The sequence below is a fragment of the Loxodonta africana genome, chromosome 4 (assembly GCF_030014295.1).
Source record: "Loxodonta africana isolate mLoxAfr1 chromosome 4, mLoxAfr1.hap2, whole genome shotgun sequence".
Classification (NCBI taxonomy): Eukaryota; Metazoa; Chordata; class Mammalia; order Proboscidea; family Elephantidae; genus Loxodonta; species Loxodonta africana.
Window position 1 is genome coordinate 71,559,462 of NC_087345.1, and position 27,727 is coordinate 71,587,188.

Below are 27,727 nucleotides of genomic sequence, written 5' to 3' on the forward strand. Positions count from 1 at the left end.
CAAGAGGGCACGCGTTTTTTGCATAAAATATGGTATATGGGATCAATTGACAATGGCAACTCAGAACATTACAAAGGAACCTTGGGGGCAGTGAATTTATGTTAATGGGGGAAGAACAACTCAGAAAAGAAGGGTGAGAATGGTTGCACAACTCAAAGAATGTAATCAATGTCACTAAATTGTACATACAGAAACTATTGGTGTATATTTTGCTGTGTGTATTTTCAATAACAACAAAACAGATAAAACTTAGAGAAAAAAACCCACAATGAGCAGCCACTTCACACCCACTATGATGGCTTTTTTATTATTATTATTTTTTAATTGTGGTAAATACATAAGCAACAAAAAAGTTTTTATTATGTCAACAATTATCACATGTACAGTTTAGTGACACTGGATATGTGTGTCATGTTGTTCACCCATCACCATTCACTGCTCCCAAATTTTTCCATCACTCTTAGCTAGAAGCTCAGTGTCCCCTAGGCATTGTGTCCACTATGATGGCTTCAATCAAAAGTACATATAATATCAAGTGTTGATCAGGATATGGAGAAACTGCAATTCTCATACACTGCTAGTGGGGATGTAAAAAGTACAGCTACTCTGGGAAAGAGTTTAGCTGTTTCTCGAAGTGTTAGACTTACCATAAAAAAATATGTACCAGCAATTCCCCTTCTAGGAATTTCTCTCCCAAGACAAATGAAAATATACATCTATGCAAGTACCTGTACACAAATGTTCATAGCAGCATTATTCATAAGAAGTGGGAACAACCCCAGTGTTCATTAACTGATGAGTGGTTAAACAAAATGTTGCATATGTACGATGGAATATTATTTGACAATATGAAGAAATGAAGTATGGATACACGCTGCAAGGATGAACCTTATACAGGTGATGCTGTTAAGTCAGTCAGTCACCAAAGACAATATATTACATGATGCTATTTATATGAAATGTCCATAATAGATGAATCTATACAGACAAAGCAGAATAGTGGTTGCCTAGTATGGAATGTGTGGAATGACTGCTAATTGGTATTTCGGAGTGACGAAAATGTTTCATATTGATTGTAGTAATGGCTGCACAACTCTGAATATACTAAAAACCACTGAAGTATACACTTCGAGTGAATTGTATGATATGTGAATTATATCTCAATAAAGATGTTCTTGAAAAAAGTAAAAAAAAAATGAAAGAAGACATGGAAGTAAAAACACCCATATGCAAGTCAACAATAAGATTTAGTAATAAAATTATGGGACATTTTTACTATCTTTGAGTTTTCTGCATTTTCTAATGTATGCATGTATATCTGTGTGTGTCTACATTTCTTTTATGAGCAGTTAAATACACACATACAGTCATGCGCCACATACCAGCTGTTCAGGCAATGTCTGACTGCATATACGTCTGTGGTTGTGTGTGTGTAAATATATATATGTATTTAATTTGATTCTTTATTAGAACTCTTTAAATTCGTGTTTGCAAACATGTAACACGGGAAAAGGAAAAAAAACTCACCCCATCATTCTTAACCCAGAGGGTAGAAGCAGGACCTATAAGAACAGGACTCAAGAAAGGGCTTCCGCTTTAACCTCTGCATGGCTCCCGCCCCTGAGCATGAACTGCTTTCAAAGCTTGGTAACCCAGGCCTGTGCTGTGTCAGGAACCTGCTGAGTGCCGGCCTCCTGGGGTGCCTCTGGAGCCTGCTGGTGCTGGCCTCCAAGGCAGTGTGAAGAACATGCTGATTGCCAGCCAGGGACGAATTGTCCAACAGGCAAGGTAAATACGGTGTCTGCCTTGATTACCACATCATCTGTAGTGAGCAGTTCAACATTTTCTCACCACTTCAAAGATTCTGCATCTCGTAGGTATGGCTAGCATCCCATAGCACCTTCCTACAGAATCAAAGCCTCTTTTCAAATTTACAATCCCTGACAGGGGCGGATAACCCAGTAATCAAGGTAAGCACGAGCTTACTTGTGCTTACTTATTAATCTGTAGTGAACAATTTCACATGGGTTTCACCACGTCAAAGATGACCACAAATGTGACCTAATGTTGAACTAAAAAAAAAAAAAAAAAAAAAATGTTGAACTAGAGCTAATTAAATCCATTTACTCCTCATCAACGATGTGGTGAAACCCCTGTGAAATTGTTACTACAGGTGATCTGGTAAGCAAGGTAAGTACCATGCTTACCTTGTCTATTGGATAATCCACCTCTGGGGCAGTGTCCTGGCCTCCTGGGCTGCCTCTGAATCCTGCTGGGTGCTGGCCTTCAGGGCAGGGCCCTTCTCTGAACTCTGTACCCAGTGCTGGTGGTGGTATTTGACCAAATTCACAATCATCTATAACCAAACAAAACCAAACCCATTGCTGTCAAGTCAATTTCGACCCATGGTGACCCTGTAGGACAGACAAGAACTGCCCTATAGAGTTTCCAAGGAGCGCCTGGTAGATTCAGACTGCTGACATTTTGGTTAGCAGCTGTAGCTCTTAACCACTACGTCACCAGGTTTTCCGTCTTGGCTACGTCCTTCCACAGTAAGGTCGCCCAAATATGAAGATTTCGGCCTTGCCTTTGGGGTCCAACTGACTCACTCAGAGAATGCTCTGTGACATACATTCGATGTGCAGGGTGAGCTCTCTGCCTGAACCAAAGATTGTTTCCACGAGCCACACCTCACGAGGAACTCTATACAGTATATAATATGGTGTACAACATCCAAATCACATAACATCCCGTTTCACAGAACTTATCTTGGACATTAAGCAATGCATGACTGCATATACAACACATAAATAGCACACAGAAACCATAAAATAAGATGGAGGTACTCAAAAAGGTATATTCTTTATTATAATGAAAGTGAAAGGTTTAAATTCTTTCATTTAAAAACAGAAATCCTCATATTAAGTAAAAATTAAAACGTAAAATTCATCTATATTATGCTCACAAGAGGCACGCCTAAATTAAAATGACAAAAGAAGCTTAAATAAAAAGAATAAAGCAAAAATATACCAGGTAAGTGCAACACAAAGTAAGGGTGATAATATTACTATCAGGCAAAGAAAAATTCAATTCCAAGAACATTAAAAAAGGGATTTTTTAATAAAAAGGAGTAATTCACAAAGAAATAACACTCACTAACTTGTATGCACTATAAAACAATTATAATAAGTAAAACCTCTTAGAAATAGGAAATACAAAGAAACTGGATAATCCTCAATTATTGTGTGAGTAGTTAATGTACAGCTCTCAAAACAGAAAATAAGGAAGAATAAAATAATATAATTAGCCAGATTGACTGAATAAAATAACTGTTCATTTGGTGGTGTTGTTAGGTGCCACTGAGTGGATTTCAACTCATAGCAACTCCAAGCGACATTTACAATTAGTTCCAGAGTAATAGATCAGCAAGAGAGTTTAAAATGAAGAAATGGAGACTTGGATGGAGAACCTGGGGGAAGAATTCAAAACATCAGCCAAAAGGACAGGGCCTCAGCCATTTGGCCGACATTCAGGGGCAACATTCTGGGTCTTTGGAAAGTGAGTATGACTTGAGAAGATCACAGTTCTTGACAGGTTCCTGACATCAAGGACAGAGAAACAGGTACCAAGGGAGAAGTCAGGAATTGAGGTTCTAAAAAATGTTTCTTAGGAATCAGACAAAAGACAAGTTGTCTGAATTGAGACATAAGGTCAGAAAGAGACTAGCTGCAAATGTGACCTAATGTTGAACTATAATATGTAGGATTAGAGCTAATTAAATCCATTCATTCCTCATTCATTGATTCACTTTCATTCAAGCAAATATTCACTGAGGTTCCTATTAACAAGCAAGCACTATGCTTGATGTAAAGGGATAATGGTGAACAAAACAGACGCCTACTGTTTCTACCCTTGGATAATTACTTCTGACTCTTAACCAGAAATTCTCAACTCTATACACACATTAAAGTTACCTGGGGAGCTTTTTAAAACAATGCTGATGCCTGGGTCCCACCTGCAGAGATTTTGAGTTAATTGGTTTAGGAAGGGCCCAAGCACTGATATATTTTTTTTAAGTTCCTCAAGTGACTCATGCAGCAAGGGTTCAGAAACACTGCTCTAAATGAAATCGGACCTGGTAACCAGAGTCAGGGTTGGAGTTAAAGTGAGAGTAAATATCTCCAGGTGCAAGTAACAGGACTACTGTGGCTGGAAAATCAGGCAGGCTCTTTAGAGCTTCATCGCTCAAGAAACTCTACTTTTGAAGTCTTCAATTATCCTCTTCCCATCTGTGGATTCCTGGGATACTCTCCCATTTTCTTTTAGCATCTGGCTCAAATTTTCTCTTTCTAATCCAACTTTTCACGGTCCTATGTAACTTCAACAATCATGATGATAACACTTCCAACACCCTGGCTCAATGTTTCCCCAATCTTCACAACTCCAACACTTATGTCCATTCCTCTGTTGTTATTGACTAGCAAGGGAAAACCTTGTACCTAATCATCTTTTTAAACCTGATCCAAACTCCCATAAAAGCTTAAAGATGGGAAAACCCTTTCTTTTTTTCCCCCACTTACCACAAAATAGAGGAGGAAAGTTTGTTCTTGGCATCCCAAGCTAAAATTTTTAAAAAGTTTTCAACTAAACTGTTAGGTACTTTTAAGTACATCGCAAGTTAAATACATTTTTGTGAACTGGACTTGACCTTTAATTTTCGAATATGCAATCTCTATAGTAAAACCCATTCCAAGTTCAAAAAACCAACTGTGGTGTGATGGTTCTTTTTTGTATGGCCTTTCTCACCATGATCTTGTAATTCCCACCCAAGTGTTTGGGTGAGACTGTGCAAATAAGGTAACTGTGGCCCGCAAAGGGGATTGGTCAGTGTTACCATCCCACTAGGCTTAAAAAGAGCTATTCCAGAGGCAGGAAGGAGAGAATCTCACCACCACCAAGGCAGATGAGCCAAGAGCAGAGCGTGTCCTTTGGACCCAGGATCCCTGCACTGAGAAGTTCCTGGAACCAGGAAACCAAGAGAACTGTTAACACTTAAGAGGGCAAGAAGTGGTGGCAGAGAAACAGTGGCAGGAGAGACCAGCAGGAGTCAGTACGGTGGGCCACCCAGCCTGCAGAGCAAGAAAGCTGAGTGCCTTCGGGCAGGAGGCTTGTTGGAGGAGTAGAGTGCCTCCAGGCACTTGGTGGAGCTAGGTTTGCCAACCCACATAGCTAGAGCTTAGCGACTTTGGGCTGAGGCTTACTGGCAGAGTGGGTTGCCTTTGGGCACTTATTGGCAGAGCTAAAAGCTCTTTGTAACACTTGCCTGAACAACAGAAAGGCATGCCTGCATGCACAGCTGGGAAGAGGCTGTCCTGATGGAAAAACTGTATCCCGAGCATCCTCAAGCTGAACTGTAACCTGTTACTTTACTAATAAACCCCATAATTTTGAGTATGATCTGTGAGTTCTGTGTGGCTGTTGCAATGAATTATTGAACCAGCAGGGAAGTAGAGAATGCCGTGGGAGGGACAGTTGACTTGAGAATCGGTAAAAATGGTGCGGAGAGGAGGCATGCCTGACCTCCAGCCTCAAAGGAATCAGCCTTGGGCTGTTAATCTTGATTTGTGTTCCTCCTTGTGAAGTCAGAGAAGGTCAGGCGCCACTACCACACCATTTTAACAATCCAATCTACAAACATACCTTTAAAAAACAACCTATCTACCTCTTTTAGGATTTCTGTGTATCATATACTGACCAGTGTTTCATATGACAGGATCACTTGTATTAATATGAATTACAAGGAAAAGATGGAATAAGAGGATGCACCTAATAAGTTTTAGTCTGCATTTGTGAAGTCACAAACTAAAAGTTTCCAGCTAGAAGAATATACCCTGAACATCTCTATTAGCAACAGCTGACGCTACACTCTGAAGAAGAAACCACTACTGTCACTAATCACGTTTTCTCACATTCTGGGAGATGAGACAACTCATCCTTACTTTCAACTAGAACTATGCTTTGGCTGTTAATCTTAATATTCAATGAAATTATCATGAGACAATCCGCCCAGTGTTGATGTGTGCCTACTCTCTTAGCTTCAGATGATTTGAACCCTTTGTTTCCAAATGGTTCTCTTTCTTCTCCTTTAATACTTCCACACATTTTTCATTGGTGAGTTCCTCTCTTCCCTCCTCTAAGATTCTTCATAGGTCAATACATCCCTATCAACATTCAAACAGTTGATGGGAAAACTATGCAAACTGTATTCCTTCTCCTTTGTATAATGTACTTCAATGTTTCATGACAGTAAACAAAGGAACAACTGGAACATACAGAAAGCTTATGAACAAAAAAATAATCTTTTTCCAAAAGTTCCTACTTCACTGTATTCTTTGGCTACAGGTGCGAGTTAGGTGTGTGTAATGATCGAGCAGAACTGAGGCAGATATATGTTGTTGTTGTTGTGTGTCATCAAGTCAATTCCAACTCATAGCAATTCTATACGACAGGCTAGAACTGCACCATAGGGTTTCCTAGGCTATAATTTTTACAGAAGCAGATTGCTAGCAATTTTTTCCTGCGGTGCTGTTGGTGGGTTCAAACTGCCGACCTTTCGGTTAGCAGCCAAGCGCTTAACTATTGCACTACCAAAGCTCCATACACACACACACACACACACACACACACACACAGTGTTAAAAGTGTTAAAAAGCAAAGATGTCACCTTGAAGACTAAGGTGCTCATGACTCAAGCCATGGTATTTTCAATCACCTCATATGCATGTGAAAGCTGGACAATGAATAAGAAAGAACAAAGAATTGATGCCTTTGAATTACGGTGTTGTTGAAGAATAATGAATATATACCACGGAATGAACAAATCTGTCTTGGAAGAAGTACAGCCGGAATGTTCCTTAGAAACAAGGATGGTGAGATTTCATCTCATGTACTTTGGACATGTTATTAGAGCAGACTAGTCCCTGGAGAAGGACATCATACTTGGTAAAGTAGAGGGTCAGCAAAAAAGAGAAAGACCCTCAACGAGATGGATAGACACAGTGGTTGCAACAATGAGCTCAAACACATAGCAGCAATTTTGAGGATGGCGCAAGACCAGCAGTGTTTCATTCTGTTGTACATCAGAAATTGACTTGACAGCACCTAACTATATATATATATATATAACTCCCCCCTCAAAAAAAAAACCATTGCCATCAAGTCAATTTCAACCCACAGCAACCCTATGAGCAGAGGAGAACTGCCCCATAGGGTTTCCAAGGAGTGGCTGGTGGATTCAAACTGCCGACCATTTTGGTTAGCAGCCAAGCTCTTAACCGCTGTGCCACCAGGGCTCACAATGTTACTTTTTCTGCTTATTAATGCAATACGTGCCCCTGTAAATTAAGCAAACTAAACTAGAAAAGTACAGAAAAATATAAAGAAGAAAATAGAATCACCTATAATCCCACCACTCTGAAGTAACTACCGTTAACATTTTGGTGTATTTCCTTTTGGATTTTTTCAATATAGAGTATGGTAACCTGCCTCTATTACTGGACATTTAGGATAGTTCCCCATTCCCCACCCCCCACCCCATGGTAAATAATGCTTCATGAACATTCTGTCACATTAATCTCCAGTGGAATTACTGGGTTAACTTATTACCAAATTACTTTTCAGAAAGATTGTACCAATTTATATGCCCACTATGATATTTGAGAGAAATATTTCCCTATACTCTTGAAGCTCTAATTTTTTTGGTAAATATTTTTATAGTTGATATAATTTGCATTCCTATGATAAACGGTGAAACTGAACTCTTGCAAATGGTTACTGGCCTTTAGTAATTCCTCAATTCTTCTCTCTTTTTTATGTTAGGGTGTTCCTATGAATAGGAGACATCTGGCTGCTAACCTAAAGGTTGGCAGTTCAAAGTCACCCGCCTGTTCTGCAGAAGAAAGGCCAGGTGAACTACTTCCATGAAGATTACAGCAAAAAAAAAAAAAAAAAACAACAACCATATAAAGCAGTTCTACTCTGTAACACATGGGGTTTCCATGACTTGGACATGACTTGCGACTGACCAGACAGCAAAGGGCTTTTATTTATTTATTTATTTATTTACTTATTTATTTAATAGGAGAAAGTAGAAACAGCGTAGTGTCCTGAAAACCTTGGTTTAAATGGAAAGAAGAGTGATAGAGTGTTTGTTTTTGTTTTTTTTAAGACAGGAAGACTTGAGCTCATTCTCAGGCTTTGGGAAAGAAGTAAGCAGAATCAAAGAGTTTCAAAATTCAGGAATTATAATAAAACTGATCACATAAAGTCCTTAGAAGCAGAGATCATAGGATTACTTTGGAATAGAAGAAAGAACACGTCTTTCCCCAAGCAGCTAAGAAGGAACAAAGTGTGGGTATACATGTTTGTAGTGACAGGAGGGAAAGAAAAGCTGGAAGAGCTCAAACCTGGTAGCCTCAAATTTCTCTATGAAATAGGAGGCAAGGGTACTGCTGAGAAAGAAAAGGGTGGCATAAAAGGGGATTTGAGAAGAGTGATAAAGATATAGGACTGCAAAACAGTGCTGAGAGGTGATTTGAAATTGAAGACCATAAATCTCTCATAGCAACAGTATATACTATAATTATACTCTTTCCTCTACTAGGACTATGCAGCCTGGCTGAAAGAGCTACAACTGCAAGCAGATGGTTGGGGATTTTCTGGGGAATTTAACATAAGAAAAATAAATCCAAGACCTAGAGGGTACTGGCAAAATGATCACCATAGAATCTAGGATGGATAGGGAAGAAAGTAACACAATGAGGGGCATAGTAGATGGGAAGAAAAGGAAGGGACCAGAACACGTAGGCTGAGGAAACTTGATTGTTGGTTGGGCTGTGCACGTTGTCACTGAGATCACCCATGAGGATGGCAAGAATTGCAAAGAAAGGCTAAAATCCTCAGTAAATGAGGGGCACTACCAGGGAGCTGATAAATCACAGCAATGATGAAAGGCAATTAGTGGCTGAGTAAGATGGCAAGCCTCAAAAAAGGAGGAATTCTTGTATGAAAAAAGGAAAACTGAGGGGCCACAAGAGACAATGAAGAATTACTGCCAACACTAACTCTAGGTGTGGGGAAAAATCGCAGTCTTAGGAGGGACCTTGGGACAGACAAGCCTCAATTAAAGCAAGGAAATGAAGAAAACATTTTGTGAAGAAATCTGAGGATAAAAAAGAATGTATTTATAATGAAATGAGGACTCTAAGGAACATAGAAAGATGGTTGTGAGGCTAGTAAGATTCACGGCTAATGGGCTATAGAGGGATATAGGGGCAAGAGAGCAACACCACAGAATGGTTAAGCCCAGCCAGAAGATGAAGCTGCTGCAGGGCACATTTGCTAGAGACTCAACTCAAAATTGATCAATTTTCCCATAACAAGAAAACCATTGAAAAAGACATAGCCCCAGATGTGCCATTAACATCATTATGTACTAGGAGGAAAAAGCCAGCCCTTAAGAACACATGAATTAGTTAGTACCCAGGGTAAAAGAATAGGGGGCTGTATGATTGGTGCCAGCGCTCTCTTAGTTTTTGCTTACAACATTCAAATAAAAAACCTTTCATAAAGTGCTGTGTAAAAGGCTGCTCAACTCAGTTGAATTACACAGATAGATTTATATAAATTAATCCTTAATTTTTCAAAGTGTTTCAAAAGCCATTTTGTGATAACACTAAAACATGGTCCCACCTCATAAGTCTGTGCAATCTGGACAGTACAAAAGGAACATGTTGGAAGAGACAAGTGGGATCTAAACTCTGGCTCATGTTCCCATCACCTCCAAACCTACGTAGTTGCCTTGACCTAGAGAAATCATTTGACTGAGGGGGAGAGGGGCCTTTTTTACTAATTCAATCAGTTGGTCCAAGGGGTACACCATTTTCCAGTGCACACAAAGATGCTGTATAGGAAAGCAGAGGTCCTTCCTAAGCTAAAAAAAAAAACATTGTCATCAAGTTGATTCTGACTCATGGGGACCCTACAGGACAGAGGAGAACTGCCCCATAGGGTTTCCAAGGCTGTAAATCTTTACAGAAGCAGACTGCCACATCTTTCTCCAGTGAGCAGCTGGTGGGTTTGAACTGTCGACCTTTCTGTTAGCAGCTGAGTGAGTGCTTTAACCACTGTGCCACCAGGGCTCCCTAGGTCCTTCCTGAACATGTAGATAATCCAGTGGAATGTGTTGTCAAGATCTTTTTTTTTTTTTTTAAAAAAGAAACTGTTGTTAGATATGTGAACTAATGTTTCTGATTTTTTAAATGGAGGTAAATGCTAATATTTTCCAAAGGGGGGAAAAATCATAGAATTATTCTTCTGCTTCCTTAGTCTGAATCACTAATATTAATGATTCTATTTACAACTCAGTCCCATTGAAAAATGCTTCTATCATATTTACATAACCTTGGTGGGTAAGAACAATTTTCTTAGCATAACCCCAAAGTAAGCACCATAAAAGAAAATACTGACCTGTATTACTACCATTTTTTTTTTTTAATTTCTGTAGCAAAAAGAAAAAAAAAATCTTAAAGTGAGACATCAAGCAACCAACTGGGAGAAATGTTTCGAGCTTTATCATTATTTTTTATCAGCAGCTAATGTGTACCATGCACTTTGTTAAGTGCTTTAACTATGCATTTTTTTAATTTAATCAACACACAGAAGTAGGTACTATAATTATAAATATTCTCATTTTAGAAGTGAGGAAATTGAGGCTCACAGAGATTGCATTACTTGTTTCAAATTACACAGTGCTTAAAAGATACAGTCAGGATCCAAGCACAGGTTTGCCCGACTCAAAACCCTGCTCTTAATCCTTACATCATATTGCCTCTGCATAAAAAAAAAAAAAAAAATCAATAAGCAACTCACAAAAGAAGAATTATAAACGGCCAATATACATAAGAAAAAAAGTCTAACCTCCCTAGTCATTAAAATGCAAATTAAAATGAGTTTCTGCTTTTCACCTATTAGATTAGCAAAGAAAATAAAAGTACAGTAATACCCAGAGTTGGTCAGTGTGCCCAGAAAAAAAAAAACACACTATACACAGCTGGTGAGAGTATAAACGGTAGTCTTTCAGAAAGGCTATTTTGCAGCAAAAAATCAAGCCTTAAAAATGTACAGATCCTTTACTCCTTATTTTCAATGATTTTATTTTTATTTATTTATGTTGCTGAATAGTTTCCCTTACTTTCTCTGTTGATTGTCCACCATTCTCAAAATTTATGTGCCAAAATTAATTTTTTTTTACTTTTGTTGTACTATAATCCTATCATCCATTAGCTCTGTAACAGCCTTACATAAATAAACTCAAAATTTGAAATAATGAGATAAGATTGAGAAATATCAGGAAATATAGTCTATATTAAAGGTAGATATATCTGTATAACAAATAATTCCATTTCTTTACTTACTACAAAACTGACATGAAAGGCCTTTGCTGCATCTTTGTGAATTAGAAAAACAAATGAAATTGTTATCCCTTGAACTGCTCTGACATATTGTTAATTTAACTATTCAATACTGGATAAACTGGTGCAACCTGTACTCCAATTTGATCAAAGATGATAATGACACATCTCTAAAATTTACTTTTCATATATTTGGCTTAAAATATTTTTAAGGTAAAATTCACTAATGATCAGGGCCAAATTAAAGCTATAATGTGAAAAATGCACATCATAATACATTGAACCAGGTAGTCTACTCAATTCGCTCCTCCTCCATACTGGATATTTATTGCATAGGAAAGATGTTTATTAAGTATTTTTTGAAATGCATATTTTTAACTGTATGATATCGAACAGATTCCATTTTCCCCAGGAGAAAATTTCTAGTAAATGAGTTATAAACTAAGTTCAAATCATACTTAGAAATTAAAGCAAAAATGCTTAGCATTTAAAAGGAAAAAAAAAAAAAAAGTTCACCCATAATGGAAGCACTTTCAAAGATCCCAGAACAGTGTAAGTTCTCTTCACCAGTGCCTGCCCTTGAAGTACAAATACACATTGGTATGCCTTCTACCTTGAATCTTTTTAAAATAAATTCAAAAGAAGTATGAATAAATTATAGAGAAATGGGAGAAATGGTTAAGAGCTCAGGCTGCTAACCAAAAGATCAGCAACTTGAATCCACCAGCCGTTCCTTGGAAACCCTATGGGACAGTTCTACTCTGTCCTACAGGGTTGCTATGAGTCAGAATCAACCCAATGGCACACAACAACAACATAAATATAAAACCATCCCTAAAGAATGCCCAAAAAGGTCCGTACTTTGGCAAAACGAAAAATATATCCATAAAAGAGAAAAAGCACAGGATACAAGAAACACTGATGAGTAAATAAACAGGTCATATTTTTTTTATTAAATGGTTAAATCTAAATAAGTAAAAATATGCTGTAATGCTTAATGGAATTCTTAAGAAATAATTTTTAAGAAAGTAGAGGCATAATGCAAAGCATTAAAAAATCCCATATTGGAGTTTAGCTAAGGGCATGGGGCCAGAGACAATGTGAAGAGTACTGTAGTTCTTATGTCAGGAGAAGGGGAAGAAAGTTATACATATTAATTAATTCCAACATTAATAGAAAAATACAAATTCATATATGTTTGCTAAAATTAAATGGTAACCATTACATAAACAGAAATAGGATGTTTAGCTTACAACTAGAAGTTTAAAAAACGGGCAAAATTAAATCAATCAAACTAAAGGGAAAAAAGAAAAGGACCACAAGAAAGCACAATAAACACAAAACAATTTGGGAGAAACAATGCCAAATATATTAGTTTTCACAATAAATATAAGCAAGTTAAGCTCCTCTATTAAAGGACAGAGTCTCAGATTAGGTTAAAAAAGCAAAACATAAAAAACAAAAATCTAGTTACATGTCAGTTAATAAAATAGATTATTAAAAACAAATGATTTTGTAAAATGTTTTAAATGAACCTAAGGACAAAAAAAAAAAAAAAAATTTAAGGACAAAGCTGTCCAAACAAACAAAAAAGTGGATTGGGCAATATTAGACAAAAGAGAATTCAAAATTAACATCATTAACAGGACTCAATAGATTATTTTATATTTAGAGAAGGAATTCCATCAAGAAGGTCAATTCTACTTCAAGAACATGAACTTAAAGAATAAATCATTTGGCAATGAGTTAACAAACATTCATTCAGTCCCTACTTGTAACCTACTTGTGCTTAGTGGTAAGGATAAATATAACAGAACAATTAAACAGAGCCTCTGATCCTGAAGAGATCACTGTACAGTAAGTTCAAGAAAGTTATTTTTCAATGAAGTTAAAAATAAAAGTTATTTTATTTAATTTTGCAGGCTTTTTAAACTAGAAATATTTGAGATAAATATTTAAAATATTTTCCCATATTGGAATTATAAATTCATATGCATGACTTTCATAAAATTGCACCACATCTGATTAAAGATTAGCTTCAGATGTGTGTCACAAAACAAAGCAAGTTTTCATAAAAATGTTATGCCTGTAGTAACGGAAATAAAGAAATGCTGCAATAAAATTGGGGTAGAGGTAGGGTTATATTCCCTAAGCAGATACAATCCAATTTTTAAAGGAGTTTTAATAAAAAACCCATTGCAGTTCAGTAGATTCTGACTCATAGTGACTACACAGGACGGAGTAGAACTGTCCCATAGGGTTTCCAAGGAGCGGCTGGTGGATTCGAACTGCTGACCTTTTGGTTAGCAGCCAAACACTTAACCACTGTACCGCCGGGGCCCCGAGCTTTAATATTCCATATAATTTGCAACATATTTTTGCTTTGGTCTTATCCATCCTCCTACTTCTCCCACCAAACAAAACCAGTATCACTATCCTTTCAATGACAGGCTGATGTGTTTGTTTAAGATGAATGGTATCTTTAGACAAGGCAGACTTTCTTCCATTTGCCGTTTTACGTAGTAGTATTTACACATAACCTCAGTGAAGGAGAAAAATGAGGGATTAAAAAGACTTCCTCTAGGCAAATATGAGAAAGATGGAATACACATCATTATCTCTGGATAAAAAAAGACAGAGCAACTAGAATCAATGGGCAAAACTCCAGCTTTAATAGTTATACTTGCTGCCACCTATTTATCCTATTTATGTACACAGAAAACATTTATAGTTAAACTTTCAAAAATGGCATATTTCCAAGTGATGAAGATCTGCCTAATTATAAGACAAATTAAAAAAAAATTACATACCTACTAAAGTGTTACCCTATTTAATTGAAAACAATTTTAGCTTTTTAATGCTAAACCTAATAAATATTAGTTCACATTTTAATGAACATACCTAAGAATGGCACAAAAGCTGTATTTTAATTTTTTTTTTTTTTTTTTACTTTATGCTGTTTTGGCTAAAAAGCATAAGGTACACAACTTCAAGTGGATTATGAATGATATATATTTTTCCTGTAATATTTTGCTAGTTATAAATTTTAGGGTAGAAACTGAAGATTTAAAAAAAAAAAAAAAACCAAACTCACTGCCATCAAGTTGATTGCGACTCATAGTGATCCTATAGGACAGAGTAGAACTGTCCCATTGGGTTCTCAAGGAGCAGTTAGTGGATTCAAACTGCAAATCTTTTGGTTAGCAGCCAAGCTCTTAAACACTGCGCCAACAGGGCTTAGGATACCAAACCCCCCAAAAAACTCATTGCCGTCGTCAATTCCGACTCATAGTGACCCTATATGACAGAGTAGAACTGCCCCACAGAGTTTCCAAGGAGCGCCTGGTGGATTCAAACTGCCGCCTTTTGGTTAGCAACCGTAGCACTTAACCACCACCCACCAAGGTTTCCTGAGCGTAAGATAGCAGTCATTAAAAACAGAATGTAAAAACACTTTAATCTTCTCAGTCATTAATCATGTCATTTTTACCAGACTGCCCTGCTAAGTCATTTGAAACAGATTAAAACATTTTCTAAATCATAGCTTTCCTGCTTCTATTCATCCTATGTAAAACTACCCTATTGATTCTTAGTGACAAGTGTAGATAACAGATAAATATAGAAGCTTTCATTCTTTTGATACATAAACCCATGTCTTACATGGTGACATTCACGTGAATTAGAAAAATATCTTTTTGAAAAAAATTAAATCTAGGAGCAAAAAGTAACATATGAGTAATCTCCCACAGATCATCTTATAATTCTTTAAAATAAGAAAGACGTGATGTGCTTTGGATTTCTAACAGACAAATCTGAAGTACTTTAAAAGAATATAAAAGACTGTTTTCTTATAAACTGGTTACAAGACAGATATCACTGAATTACTTTCAAACTGGAAATTTCTAAAAGACAATTAAAAAAATAGTTGGTAAGGCATAATATGCTTTGGATTTCTAAAAGACAAATTTCTGTTGGAAAACCATAAAAGACTATTTTCTTAAAAATTGGTTACAAAATAGAGATTAAAACCAATCATACATGAGAATATTAATCAGCTGTGTCTCTAAACATTTGCCCCAAATCTATAGTCATGTCTATTAAATAATAAAGCTGGCTCTACCATGCTGCATATCTTTGAATTTAAAATAATTCTACTAACAAAGCATCTTTACTCATTTATATAATTTCCTATTTTAGGTAAAAATATTCACTTACCATTAAATACTTTATGGTCACCCATGCCACTAAGAAGTTTATGAATGCTAAAACAGTGTGGACAATAACTGCTGAAACAACAGTTAAATGAACTGTATAATTAAACTGACACAGGAATCTGCGATTGCTTTTCCCCTTGGTATGTGTGAGCACACAAGCATAAAATAATCAAAATCCTCCCTTGGCCTTGTCAACTACAAAATAAACAGTTGGCCAGTAGGGAGAGGCAACCTTCTTTCATGCTTATCTCGATAGGTAAGAATACCCTACCACTAGTGTATTTTTATGCTGAGAGCTATTCCTGCTAGATGATATATTATTCTAAAATAATTTATAACTAGCTTGCTCAAGGCAATGCACAATGCTTGACCAGAGCGTGTGATTAACAAACATTTGTGGAATCAAACACTGTTAAATCAAACTTTCAAAGTGACGAAATGGCATTCCACATTAAAACTTCCTTTTTTATTCATTCATTCATAATAATTTGGATCATTTAAAAAAAACATCATACTGTGTAGCCCTTTATTATCAAACTGCTTCCATATCAGACATGATTATATTTGCCAGTTTATACTACTTTTGGGTTGCATAAAATGATTCTAATTTTATAAAAAATAATTTTGAAAAAAGATAACTATATTCTGTCAGGAATGAACTTAACATGATTTTAAAACTGGCTTTTAGAAAAAACATTTTTAATTATTTTATATACGTAAAATATATAATGGAAACTAAAGGCAATCCTAAATTCTAGATATCCTACAACCCTGGGGAAAAAATCATGTATCTAAACATGCACACATTAGTACACTGTTTAAAAAAAATACAACAAATTTACTAATAAAAAAATCAATAAAAGCACATATCTGGACAGTATTTCAGTGAATATTGCCACAGTGAAAAGCTAATTAAATAAATTCCCTAATAACAATTCGAAAAAGCAAATATGGAGGTAAAAATTGATATAAAACAAGCCACAAAATACATAAATTTCAATGAATTCCTATAAAGGTAACTCTAAAACATATATCCCAGCAAAATATTTCACAATATGCAGCAAAATATTACATTTGAATGAATTATAATGTCATGTTCACTGATGTAGTAAAAGCATATTTCACTATTAGTATACAACAACACAGAGAAGAAAACTGAAATAATTTTAATAAAACATTGTAACACAGAAATCAATTTAAGTCTAAGATACTAGGGGAATATCCTAAACTCTATTTCTGATTAGCTATGAATCCTGAGGCTTATTTTTGGTAAAGAATCTATTGGCAGGCTATAAAACTTGAATCTTGCATTGTTTTCTGTTGCTAAACTCTGCCACAAAGTGTTTTCATTGTCATTGAATTTTCTTGTCCTTTATAACTCTCAACTTCTGTATATGGCCATTCATCCATAATATGAGTGATTTGGATGCAAGGTAACTTACAGACACATTTTTTTAAGAAAAAATGATTTTTGTAAGTGGCAAATGTTGTATGCTGTTTTGGAAATGTCAGAATACACTTATCTACAAAGTCCAATCAATTTATCATTCATTCACTTGTTCAAAAATTTCATATGCTATAGTTAAAACTACAGTGTCAACTAAATATGTCTAACATATATCGATTAAATATGCCTTTAATTTCAACAAAAAACAAAAGGTACAACTAGAATAAATGGTTTTTAATTTGCAACATTTGAATACCGTATAGGCCATGTGGCCACTTAAGTTCTTAATGAAGGAACAGTATTTGAATTTCCAAAGCATATATACTGAAAACTTACTAAAAGACTGTATGCTATACAAAAGACATTTTATGAGCAATTCTTTTAATTTTTCATTAATTTTCCTGGATAGGAATTGAACAAGGACAAATTTAAATTTTTGCTTTATGGTCACTAGGCTTTTAGTAATTCTGACTCATAGTAATCCTATAAGTTGGAATTACTAAAAGACTAGTGACCATAAAGCAAGAATTTACTTTAAATTTGTCCATGTTTGATTCCCAACCAGAGAAATTAATGAAAAATTAAAAGAATCACTTGTAAAATGTTCTTTTGTATAGCACAGACAGAATCAAAAAAATTATTGAGACATAAAAAGAAGTAAAAATTCATTGCCGTCACTTTAATTTTAATAGAATATTTCGATATCATAATAAGCAAATAATTGATGACTTGGTGTCATAGTTATCTAGAGCTGCTATAACAGCAATACCACAAGTGGATGGCTTTAACAAACAGAAATTTATTGTCTCACACATTAGAAGGCTTGAAGTCTGAATTCAGGACACCAGCTCTAGGGGAAGGCTTCTCTCTCTGTTGGCTCTGGGGGAAGGTCTTTGTTTCCTTTCAACATCTGTGAGCCTGGCATTCCTTGGAGATTTCCATGTGTTTTGGCATCAATCTTTCCCTGGGTCTAGGAGTTTCTCACTGTAGGGACTCTGCATCTAAATGATGCACTCTGCTCTCAGCTCTTCCTTCTTGGTAGTAGACAGGTCCTTCTCTCTCTACTCACTTGTCTCTCATTTGATCTCTTGTAAGATAAATGATGTGACTCAAGCAAGGGTGTGACTTAAGTAAAGCAATGAATTGAATAAGGGCATGACTTGAAGGCTTTGACTTGAGTCATACATTTTAGGGTGGGTGTGACTCAAGATACACCCCACGCTAATCCTGCCTCATTAACATATAGAGGTTTAGGATTTACAGCACATAAAATGGAAGATAACTACACAATACCACAAAATGGAGGACAATTACATCAGATTGCAAAACGGAGGACAATTACACAACACTGGGAATCATGGCTTAGCCAAACTGACACACGTTTCTGGGGGACACAATTCAATGTATGACACTTGGTAATTACATCTGTTCCTTAGTAAATAAAATATTTTTATACTGGAGCACAAAAATCTTATAAATGTTAAGCCTGAAACTGAGTAATGTGCTACAGCAAACCTTTTTCTACAGGGCAGTTGAATGTATCTTATTCCTACCCAGGAATGAGCAAGATGTGAATTAACATAAATGGCAAAATAATGCATGTACTGTTCCCCAAAGAAGTGACCATGACTACCAATTTATTCTGCTTACCAATATAAGGTAACTACTTTCACTTCCTACTGAAGCTATTTCCAATTGAAATATAAAACCTACCAAACCAAACCCACTGGCATTCAGTTGATTCCAACTTAAAGCAACTTGTATAGGACAGAATAGAACTATCCCGTAGGGTTTCCAAGGCTATAAGTCTGTATGGAAGCAGGCTGTCACATCTTTCTCCTGTGGAGCCACTGGTGATTTTGAACTGCTGGGCTTTTGGTTAACAGTCAAACACTTTAACCACCGTGCCACCAGGGGCTTACTGAAATATAGTGAACTATATAAGCTGAATTTTAATTATCTTGGACTGCATTAAAAATAAGGTGCTCGTCCAAAACAATTATCAATTCCACTGAGCGAATTATTCTTCCTCAATTATTTATAACGATCCTGTACGAATATGTTTCTCAGTGAGTGACTTAATGCTGAGGAGATAACCTGCACTTAGATATTAAAATCTGTACATCAACTTCAAAATCCGTTTCTCAACAGAGCACTGAACCTAAGTAAATTCGTTTTCTGGGGGAAAAAATGTCTACAGCCATGTGTGGCTTTGTAGGTAATTATTTCATGTTTCATGTATGTGTAAAAAGTCCTAAGATATTACTTACATCGTATCCACTCATATCATCATTCCATCTCCAGCATTGTTTCTATCACCAAGGTCATATTTTCCAACTATTGATCCTTCTTCGTTTCCAACTTTCGCGTTAAAATCACCAGTAATTATCAATGCATCTTGACTGCATGTTCAATCAATTTCAGACTGCAGTAGTGATAAAAATCTTCTAACGAATGATAGAATTTTGCAAGACCAACAACTTGTTCATTGCAAATACCTTCTTTCACCAACATAAACGGCGACTATACACATGGACCTCGCCAGATGGAACACACAGAAATCAAACTGACTACATCTGTGGAAAGAGACGACGGAAAGCTCAATATCATCAGTCAGAACAAGGCCAAGGGCCGACTGTGGAACAGACCATCAATTGCTCAAATGCAAGTTCAAGCTGAAACTGAAGAAACTCAGAGCAAGTCCACGAGAGCCAAAATATGACCTTGAGTATATCCTACCTGAATTTAGAAACCATCTCAAGAATAGATTTGACGCATTGAACACTAGTGACTGCACACCAGATGAGTTGTGGAATGACACCAAGGACATCATCCATGGAGAAAGCAAGAGGTCACTGAAAAGACAGGAAAGAAAGAAAAGACCAAGATGGATGTCGGAGGAGACTCTGAAACTTGCTCTCGAATGTTGAGCAGCTAAAGCAAAAGGAAGAATTGAAGTAAAAGAACTGAAGATTTCAAAGGGCCTCTCAAGAAGACAAAGTATTAGAATGACATGTGCAAAGAGCAAGAAATGGAAAACCAAAAGGGAGGAACACGCTCGGTGTTTCTCAAGCTGAAAGAACAGAAGAAAAAATTCAAGCCTCGAACTGCAATAGTGAAGGATTCTACGGGGAAAATAGTAAATGACTCAGGAAGTATCAAAAGAAGATGGAAGGAATACACAGAGTCATTATACTAAAAAGAATTAGTTGATGTTCAACCATTTCAAGAGGTAGCACATGATCAGGAACTGATGGTACTGAAGGAGAAAGTCCAAGTTGCTCTGAAGGCATTGGTGAAAAATAAGGCTCCAGGAATTGGTGGAATATCAATTGAGATGTTTCAACAAATGGATGCAGCGCTGGAGGTGCTCACTTGTCTATGCCAAGAAATATGGAAGACAGCTTCCTGGCCAACTGATTGGAAGAGATCCATATCTATGCCTATTCCCAAGACAGGTGATCCAAATGAATGTGGAAATTATAAAACAATACCATTAATATCACACGCAAGCAAAATTTTGCTGAAGATCATTCAAAAACGGCTGCAGCAGTATATCGACAGGGAACTGTCAGAAAATCAGGCCAGTTTCAGAAGAGGACGTGGAACCAGGGATATCATTGCTGATGTCAGATGGATCCTGGCTGAAAGCAGAGAATACCAGAAGGATGTTTACCTGTGTTTTATTGACTATGCAAAGGCATTCGACTGTGTGGATCATAACAAATTATGGATAATGTTGGGAAGAATGGGAATTGTACTCGTGAGGAAAATTTACATAGATCAAGAGGCAGGTGTTTGGACAGAACAAGGGGATATTGATTGGTTTAAAGTCAGGAAAGGTGTGCATCAGGGTTGTATTCTTTCACCATACCTATTTAATCTGTATGCTGAGCAAATAATACGAGAAGCTGGACTATACGAAGAAGAACAGGGCATCAGGATTGGAGGAAGACTCATTAACAACCTGGGTTATGCAAATGACACAACCTTGCTTGCTGAAAGTGAAGAGGACTTGAAGCACTTACTAATGAAGATCAAAGGCCACAGCCTTCAGTATGGATTGTACCTCAACATAAAGAAAACAAAAATCCTCACAACTGGACCAATGAGCAACATCATGATAAACGGAGAAAAGACTGAAGTTGTCAAGGATTTCATTTTACTTGGATCCACAATCAGCAGCCACGGAAGCAGCAGTCAAGAAAGCAAAAGATGTATTGCATTGGATAAATCTGCTGCAAAGGACCTCTTTAAAGTGTTGAAGAGCAAAGATGTCAACTTGAAGACTAAGGTGCGCCTGACCCAAGGCATGGTATTTTCAATCACATCATATGCATGTGAAAGCTGGACAATGAATAAGGAAGACCGAAGAAGAATTGATGCCTTTGAACTGTGGTGTTGGCAAAGAATATTGAATATACCACGGACTGCCAGAAGAACGAATAAGTCTGTCTTGGAAGAAGTACAACCAGAATGCTCCATAGAAGCAAGGATGGTGAGACTGCGTCTTACATACTTCAGACATGTTGTCAGGAGAGATCAGTCTCTGGAGAAGGATATCATGCTTGGCAAAGTACAGGGTCAGCAGAAAAGAGGAAGACCCTCAACAAGGTGGATTGACACAGTGGCTGCAACAATGTGCTCAAGTATAACAACAATTGTAAGGATGTCGCAGGACTGGGCAGTGTTTCATTCTGTTGTGCACAGGGTCACTATGAGTCGGAGCCGATTCAACGGCACCTAACAACAACAACAATCGACTCATATGCAGAAAACTTCTAGGTGTTTATATTGCACAACAGTTAAGACTATGGGCTCTGGAATCAAGTTGTTGCTGGGTGCCATCAAGCCGATGCCAACTCATAGCGAACTCATGTGGCAGAGTAGAACTTCCTCATAGGGTTCTTTTGGCTATAATCTTTATGGAACCACATCACCTGTCTTTTTCATGCGGAGCCACTGGTGGGTTTGAACCACCAACCTTTTGGTTAGCAACAAACACATAACCAGTGTGCCACCAGGGCTCCTTACCCATTGCCATGGAGTTCATTTCAACTCAGAGATCCTATGAGACAGAGTAGAACTGCCCCATAGGGTCTCCAAGGTTGTAAATCTTTACAGAAGCAGATCTCTGCATCTTTTCCCCCACAGAGCAGCTGGTGGGTTCGAACTTTGACCTTTCTGTTAAGCGTTGAGTGCTTAACCATTGTACCACCAGAGCTCCCCACCAAAACCAAAAACTCCTTGCTGTCAAGTCGATTCTGACTCATAGGGACCCTATAAGACAGAGTAGAACTGTCTCATAGGGTTTCCAAGGCTGAAATCTTTACAGAAACAGACTGCCACATCTTTCTCCTGTGCAGCCAGTTAGGGCTCCTTACTTAGGTCCAAACCCTATTCTGTCACTTACTAGCTCCACGACCTTGGGCAAAATATCCAACCTTTCCGTGAAAGTTTTCTTGTTTTTTAAATGGGAATAATAATGTATTGTCCATACAGACTAAATGAGCTAGTTATTATAGAGCACTATGTGTCTGGAGGAGCCCTGTGGCTCAGTGGCTAAAAGGTATTGCTGTTAACCCAAAGGGCAGCAGTTCGAATCTACCAGCTGCTCCTAGGAAACCCTATGGGACAGTTCTACTCTGTCCCATATGGTCGCCATGAGTTGGAATCAACTTGATGCAACGGGTTTTCCAGTTTGTTTTTTTTTTAGTAAGCATAAAGTCAATTTAGAAATTACTAGTACCATTATAGAAACCCTGGTGGTATAGTGGTTAAGAGCTACGGCTGCTAACCAAAAGGTCGGCAGTTCAAATCCACCAGGCGCTTCTTGGAAACTCTATGGGGCAGTTCTACTCTGTCCTATAAGGTCGCTATGAGTCGGAATCAGCTCACTGGGTTTGGTTTTGGTTTTTAGTTCCATTATTGGAAACCCTGTGGTGTAGTGGTTACAAGTTCAGCTGCTAACCAAAAGGTCAGCAGTTCGAATCCAGCAGGCGTTCCTTGGAAACGCTATGGGGAATTCTACTCTGAGTCGGAATTGACTCAACAGCAACAGATTTGTTTTGTTTTTGTTTAATAACATTATTATTATTTCAGAGTTAAGTCCAAATTCTTTAGCCTGTGCTTTCTAATAGGCTTCCAACTATACTATTACTTCCCAGCAAAAATCCTCCATTTCTGGCAAGCTGGCTTACTTAGTGTTCCTGAAATATACTTTCTATCTGTGCCTCTGTGCCTGACCATAAGTGGCTCTCTATTTAAAATAGTCTCCCTCTTATATCAATCCGAATTCCACCCTTGAAGATCCAAGTCCTATCTCTACCAAGAAACTACCCTAATTAATCACCATAAAAAAAAAAACGCCTAAAGTAAATTCCCCTTCTCATAAATTCCCCCAGGACTGAATGACTTGAACCATTTGTTTCCTGCGCCTATAGATATCTTTGTGTGTATATAGCTCTTCAGTTAGATTGTAAACTCCATGAAATCAGGATCTTTCATATTCATATATCCTCCATCACATAAATAAAGACAAGTGCGCCATATGTACATACATATTGACTAAATGATCATGCAGAGTCCAAGTAAAAATGTCTATATGCTGGTTCAATGCATTAACAACAGTATTCTGGGCCTGAGAATGTCAGGAACAAAGACTGCTCAATAAACACAACTACATCAATGGTAGCCAGATTTATACCTAAATATATACCTTTTTTTTATATACCCCAACCTATAATAACCTCAGCACCAACTATTGGTGCTTTCGAATAACATGGATAAATATAAAAAAAATTACATAGAGTAAAAGCTATCACACACAAAACAGTATATATGATATGACTCTATTTATATGAAGTTCAAGAACAGGCAAAACTAATCAATGGTGACTGAAGTCATGACAGTGATGGACGCACTGCACTATTGTGACAGTAGCTAACTGATGGACCCAGTGATTATTCTCTATTTGTATGATCCTTAGTTTAAAGGGTCATCTTCAGGTTAGATAATTTCATCCCTAGTCATTTATTCAATCACTTACCGACTAATTTCTACTGAGTGCCAACTCTTCCAGGGAGTAGTCTAGATACTGGCCTATATCAGTGTACCAGTCAGGGTAAGTAATGTTAGCTGCTATAACAAGTAACAGCAAAATTGTGATGCCATGATCCTTCCATATTGTAATGCCATCATCTTCAACATGTACCCCTGAAGTTACCTCAGAAGAAGAAGACAGATGTGGGGAAAGATTATTTGATACTTAACACCCTCAGCTCAGAAATGACACACATTCCACTAGGAGAATTAGTCAGATGTCCCCATATAGATGCAAATGGGTGGAAACTGTAATCTCTGGCTGAGTAGTCACTTTCCAACAACAGCTCTACACTATAAAAGCGAAGAATGAATCTATAGATATTAGTTTAGCATTTCTAACACCTCTGGAGAATAGAACGAAGATCCCCAGCCTCATGAAATTTTTATTTACTGAGTACTTATTTCACATCAGACACCAAGGCTATAAGGGTGAACAAGACATGGTTCTTACCTTCAAGAAACTCAGAAACTTGGAGAAAAAGAAGAGATAATTGTAGCAGATGATAAGTGCTATAATAAATGTTTGTACAAGGTCTAGTGTTTGCACAGAGGAGGGGATGACTGGCTGCTGGGAAGGCATCAAGGAAGAAGATATTTAATGGAGAAAGCAATGCTTGCGCTAAGCCTTAAAAGATAGTACAATCTCACCAAGCAGACAGAGTAGTGGAAAGTATCCTAAGTGGAGAAAACAAAGGTTTGTGTCATATAAAGGCTCAGAGCCTCTTTCCTCATCAATCTATATGGATTGGGGAAGAGCACTGGTATTTACAAGTGGTAAAACAACTCCTTGCTTCACATATGAATTTGGAATAACATAAGTTTCCTATTTTCCCCCACACTTTTGTCAGTTTGTCATATTGTGGAAGCTCGCATGTTGCTGTGATGCTGGAAGCTATGCCACCAGTGTTCAAATGCCAGCAGGGTCACTATGGTAGACAGGTTTCAGCAGAGCTTCCAGACTAAGAGAAACAAGGAAGAATGGTCTGGCAGTCTACTTTTGAAAAGAACTAGCCAGTAAAAGCCTTATGAATAGCAGTGGGACACTGTCTGATACAGTGTTGAAGATGAGCCCCTCAGGTTGGAAGGCACTCAAAACATGACCAGGGAAGAGCTGCCTCCTCAAAGTATAAAAAAACCCATTGCCATCGAGTTGATTCTGACTCATAGTGACCCTATAGGACAGAGTAGAACTCCCCTGCCCCATAGAGTTTCCAAGGAGTGCCTGGTGGATCCAAACTGCTGACCTTTTGGTTAGCAGCTGCAGCACTTAACCACTATGCCACCGGGGCTACCATCTTGGCTATGTCTTTCTGTAATCAGGCCACTCAAATATCAAGGTTTTGGCCTTGCCTTTGGGGTCCACCTGACTCACTCAGAGAATGCTCTGTGGCACACACTCAACATGCAGCCTGAGAAATTCAAGCCAGCTTCAGAAGAGGACGTGGAACCAGGGATATCACTGCTGATGTCAGATGGATCCTGGCTGAAAGCGGGGAATACCAGAAAGATGTTTGCCTGTGTTTTATTGACTAAACAAAGGCATTCGACTCTGAGGATCACAACAAATTATGGGTAACATTGTGAAGCATGGGAATTCCAGAACACTTAATTGTGCTCAGGAGGAACCTATACATAGACCAAGAGGCAGACCTTCGAACAGAGCAAGGGGATAACGCGTGGTTTAAAGTCAGGAAAGGTGTGCATCAGGGTTGTAACCTTTCACCGTACTTATTCAATTCGTATGCTGAACAAACAATCCTAGTAGCTGGACTATATAAAGAAGAATGGGGCATCAGGATTAGTGGAAGGCTCATTAACAACCTGAATTATGCAGATGACACAACCTTGCTCATTGAAAGTGAAGAGAACTTCAAACACTTACTGACAAAGATCAACGAGCACAGCCTTCAGTATGGATTATACCTCAACATAAAGAAAATAAAAATCCTCACAACTGGACCAGTAAGCAACATCATGATAAACAGAGAAAAGACTGATGTTGTCAAGGATTTCATTTTACACAGAAACCTTGGTGGCGTAGTGGTTAAGTGCTACGGCTGCTAATCAAAAGGTTGGCAGTTTGAATCCGCCAGGTGCTCCTTGGAAACTCTATGGGGCGGTTCTACTTTGTCCTATAGGGTCGTTAAGAAATCGGAATCGACTCAACAGCACTGGGTTTGGTTTGGTTTTGATGCACAATCAACGCCCACGGAAACAGCAGTCGAGAAATCAAAAGATACATTGCATTGGGCAAATATGCTGCAAAAGGCCTCTTTTAAGTGTTCAAAAGCAAAGAGGTCATCTTGAAGACTGAGATGTGCCTGACCCAAGCCATGGTATTTTCAATCGCCTCATATGCATGGGAAAGCTGGACAATGAATTAGGAAGACTGAAGAAGTAACAACTTTGAAACGTGGTGTTGGTGAAGAATATTGAATATACCATGGACTGCCAAAAGAAAGAACAAATCTGTCTTGGAAGAAGTACAATCTGAATGCTCCTTAGAAGCAAGTATGGTGAGACTATGTCTCACATACTTTGGATATGTTATCAGTAGGGATCAGTCCCTGGAGAAGGACGTCATGCTTGGTAAGGTAGAGGGCCAGCGAAAAAGAGGAAGACCCCTCAAAAGGGGGACCGACACAGTGGCTGCAACAATGAGTTCAAGCGCAACAATGATTTGTGAGGATGGCGCCAGACTGGGCAGTGTTTCGTTCTGTTGTACATATGGTTGCTAACAGTCAGAACCGACTCAACAGCACCTAACAGCAACAATAAGTTTCCTATTTAAAGCAGCTTTCGTTTCCACAAGCGCTGCTTTGGAATAATGCTGTTTACGAGGAGGCAAGTGCAATGCATGGATCCAACAAGGTGGCTAGCACTAGAATACATGTAGTATGTGGAGTTCACAACACAGAAATGGAAAATATCTAAAGCAGCAGCATTCAGGTAAAAAGCATTAAATGATAGACTCTCTCTCCTCTCTTAAGTTCTTGTCAGATAAAATAGAAACCAGTAGAATCAAGTTGACCTAGTAAGTGTGCATCCAACCCCTTATTCTGCAGAGAATATACTTTTCAAATCACCCAAATGAGAGTTACAAAAATTAAGAAAAATAAATAAAGCTTTAATAAGTACTAAGTAATTGTTGTTAGCTGCCGTCGAGTTGGCCTCTGACTCATGGCAACCCCACGCACAACAGAGCAAATCGTTGCACATGAGGTGCATTGGCTGGGAATTGAACCCAGGTCTCCCACATGGAAAGCGAGAATTCTACCGCTGAACTACCACTGCCCCCACTGAATAACAGCCCGAAGCAAACCTGCTGCCATTGAGTGGATTCTGACTTGTACTGGATAACAGACTTACTAAAAAGTAAATATAATATAGGCCTCATTCTTTGACCACCAAGTAATGAAACTCCAAATTACCAACAAATTACTAACTAGAAAACAGAAAATTTGGAAATTCGAAAACAAGCCCCTAGATAA

At 37.7% G+C, this 27,727-nt stretch overlaps 1 protein-coding gene and 1 non-coding gene across 5 annotated transcripts in view; both read right to left on the reverse strand.

Moving 5' to 3' along the window:
• Positions 1-27,727, reverse strand: part of MSRB3 (methionine sulfoxide reductase B3) — a 185,476-nt gene that overhangs the window by 43,806 nt on the left and 113,943 nt on the right. The gene's annotated exons all lie outside the window — the stretch shown is intronic.
• TRNAG-UCC (transfer RNA glycine (anticodon UCC)) lies at positions 27,460-27,530 on the reverse strand. Its single transcript has one exon. It is a non-coding gene; the product is annotated as a tRNA-Gly (tRNA).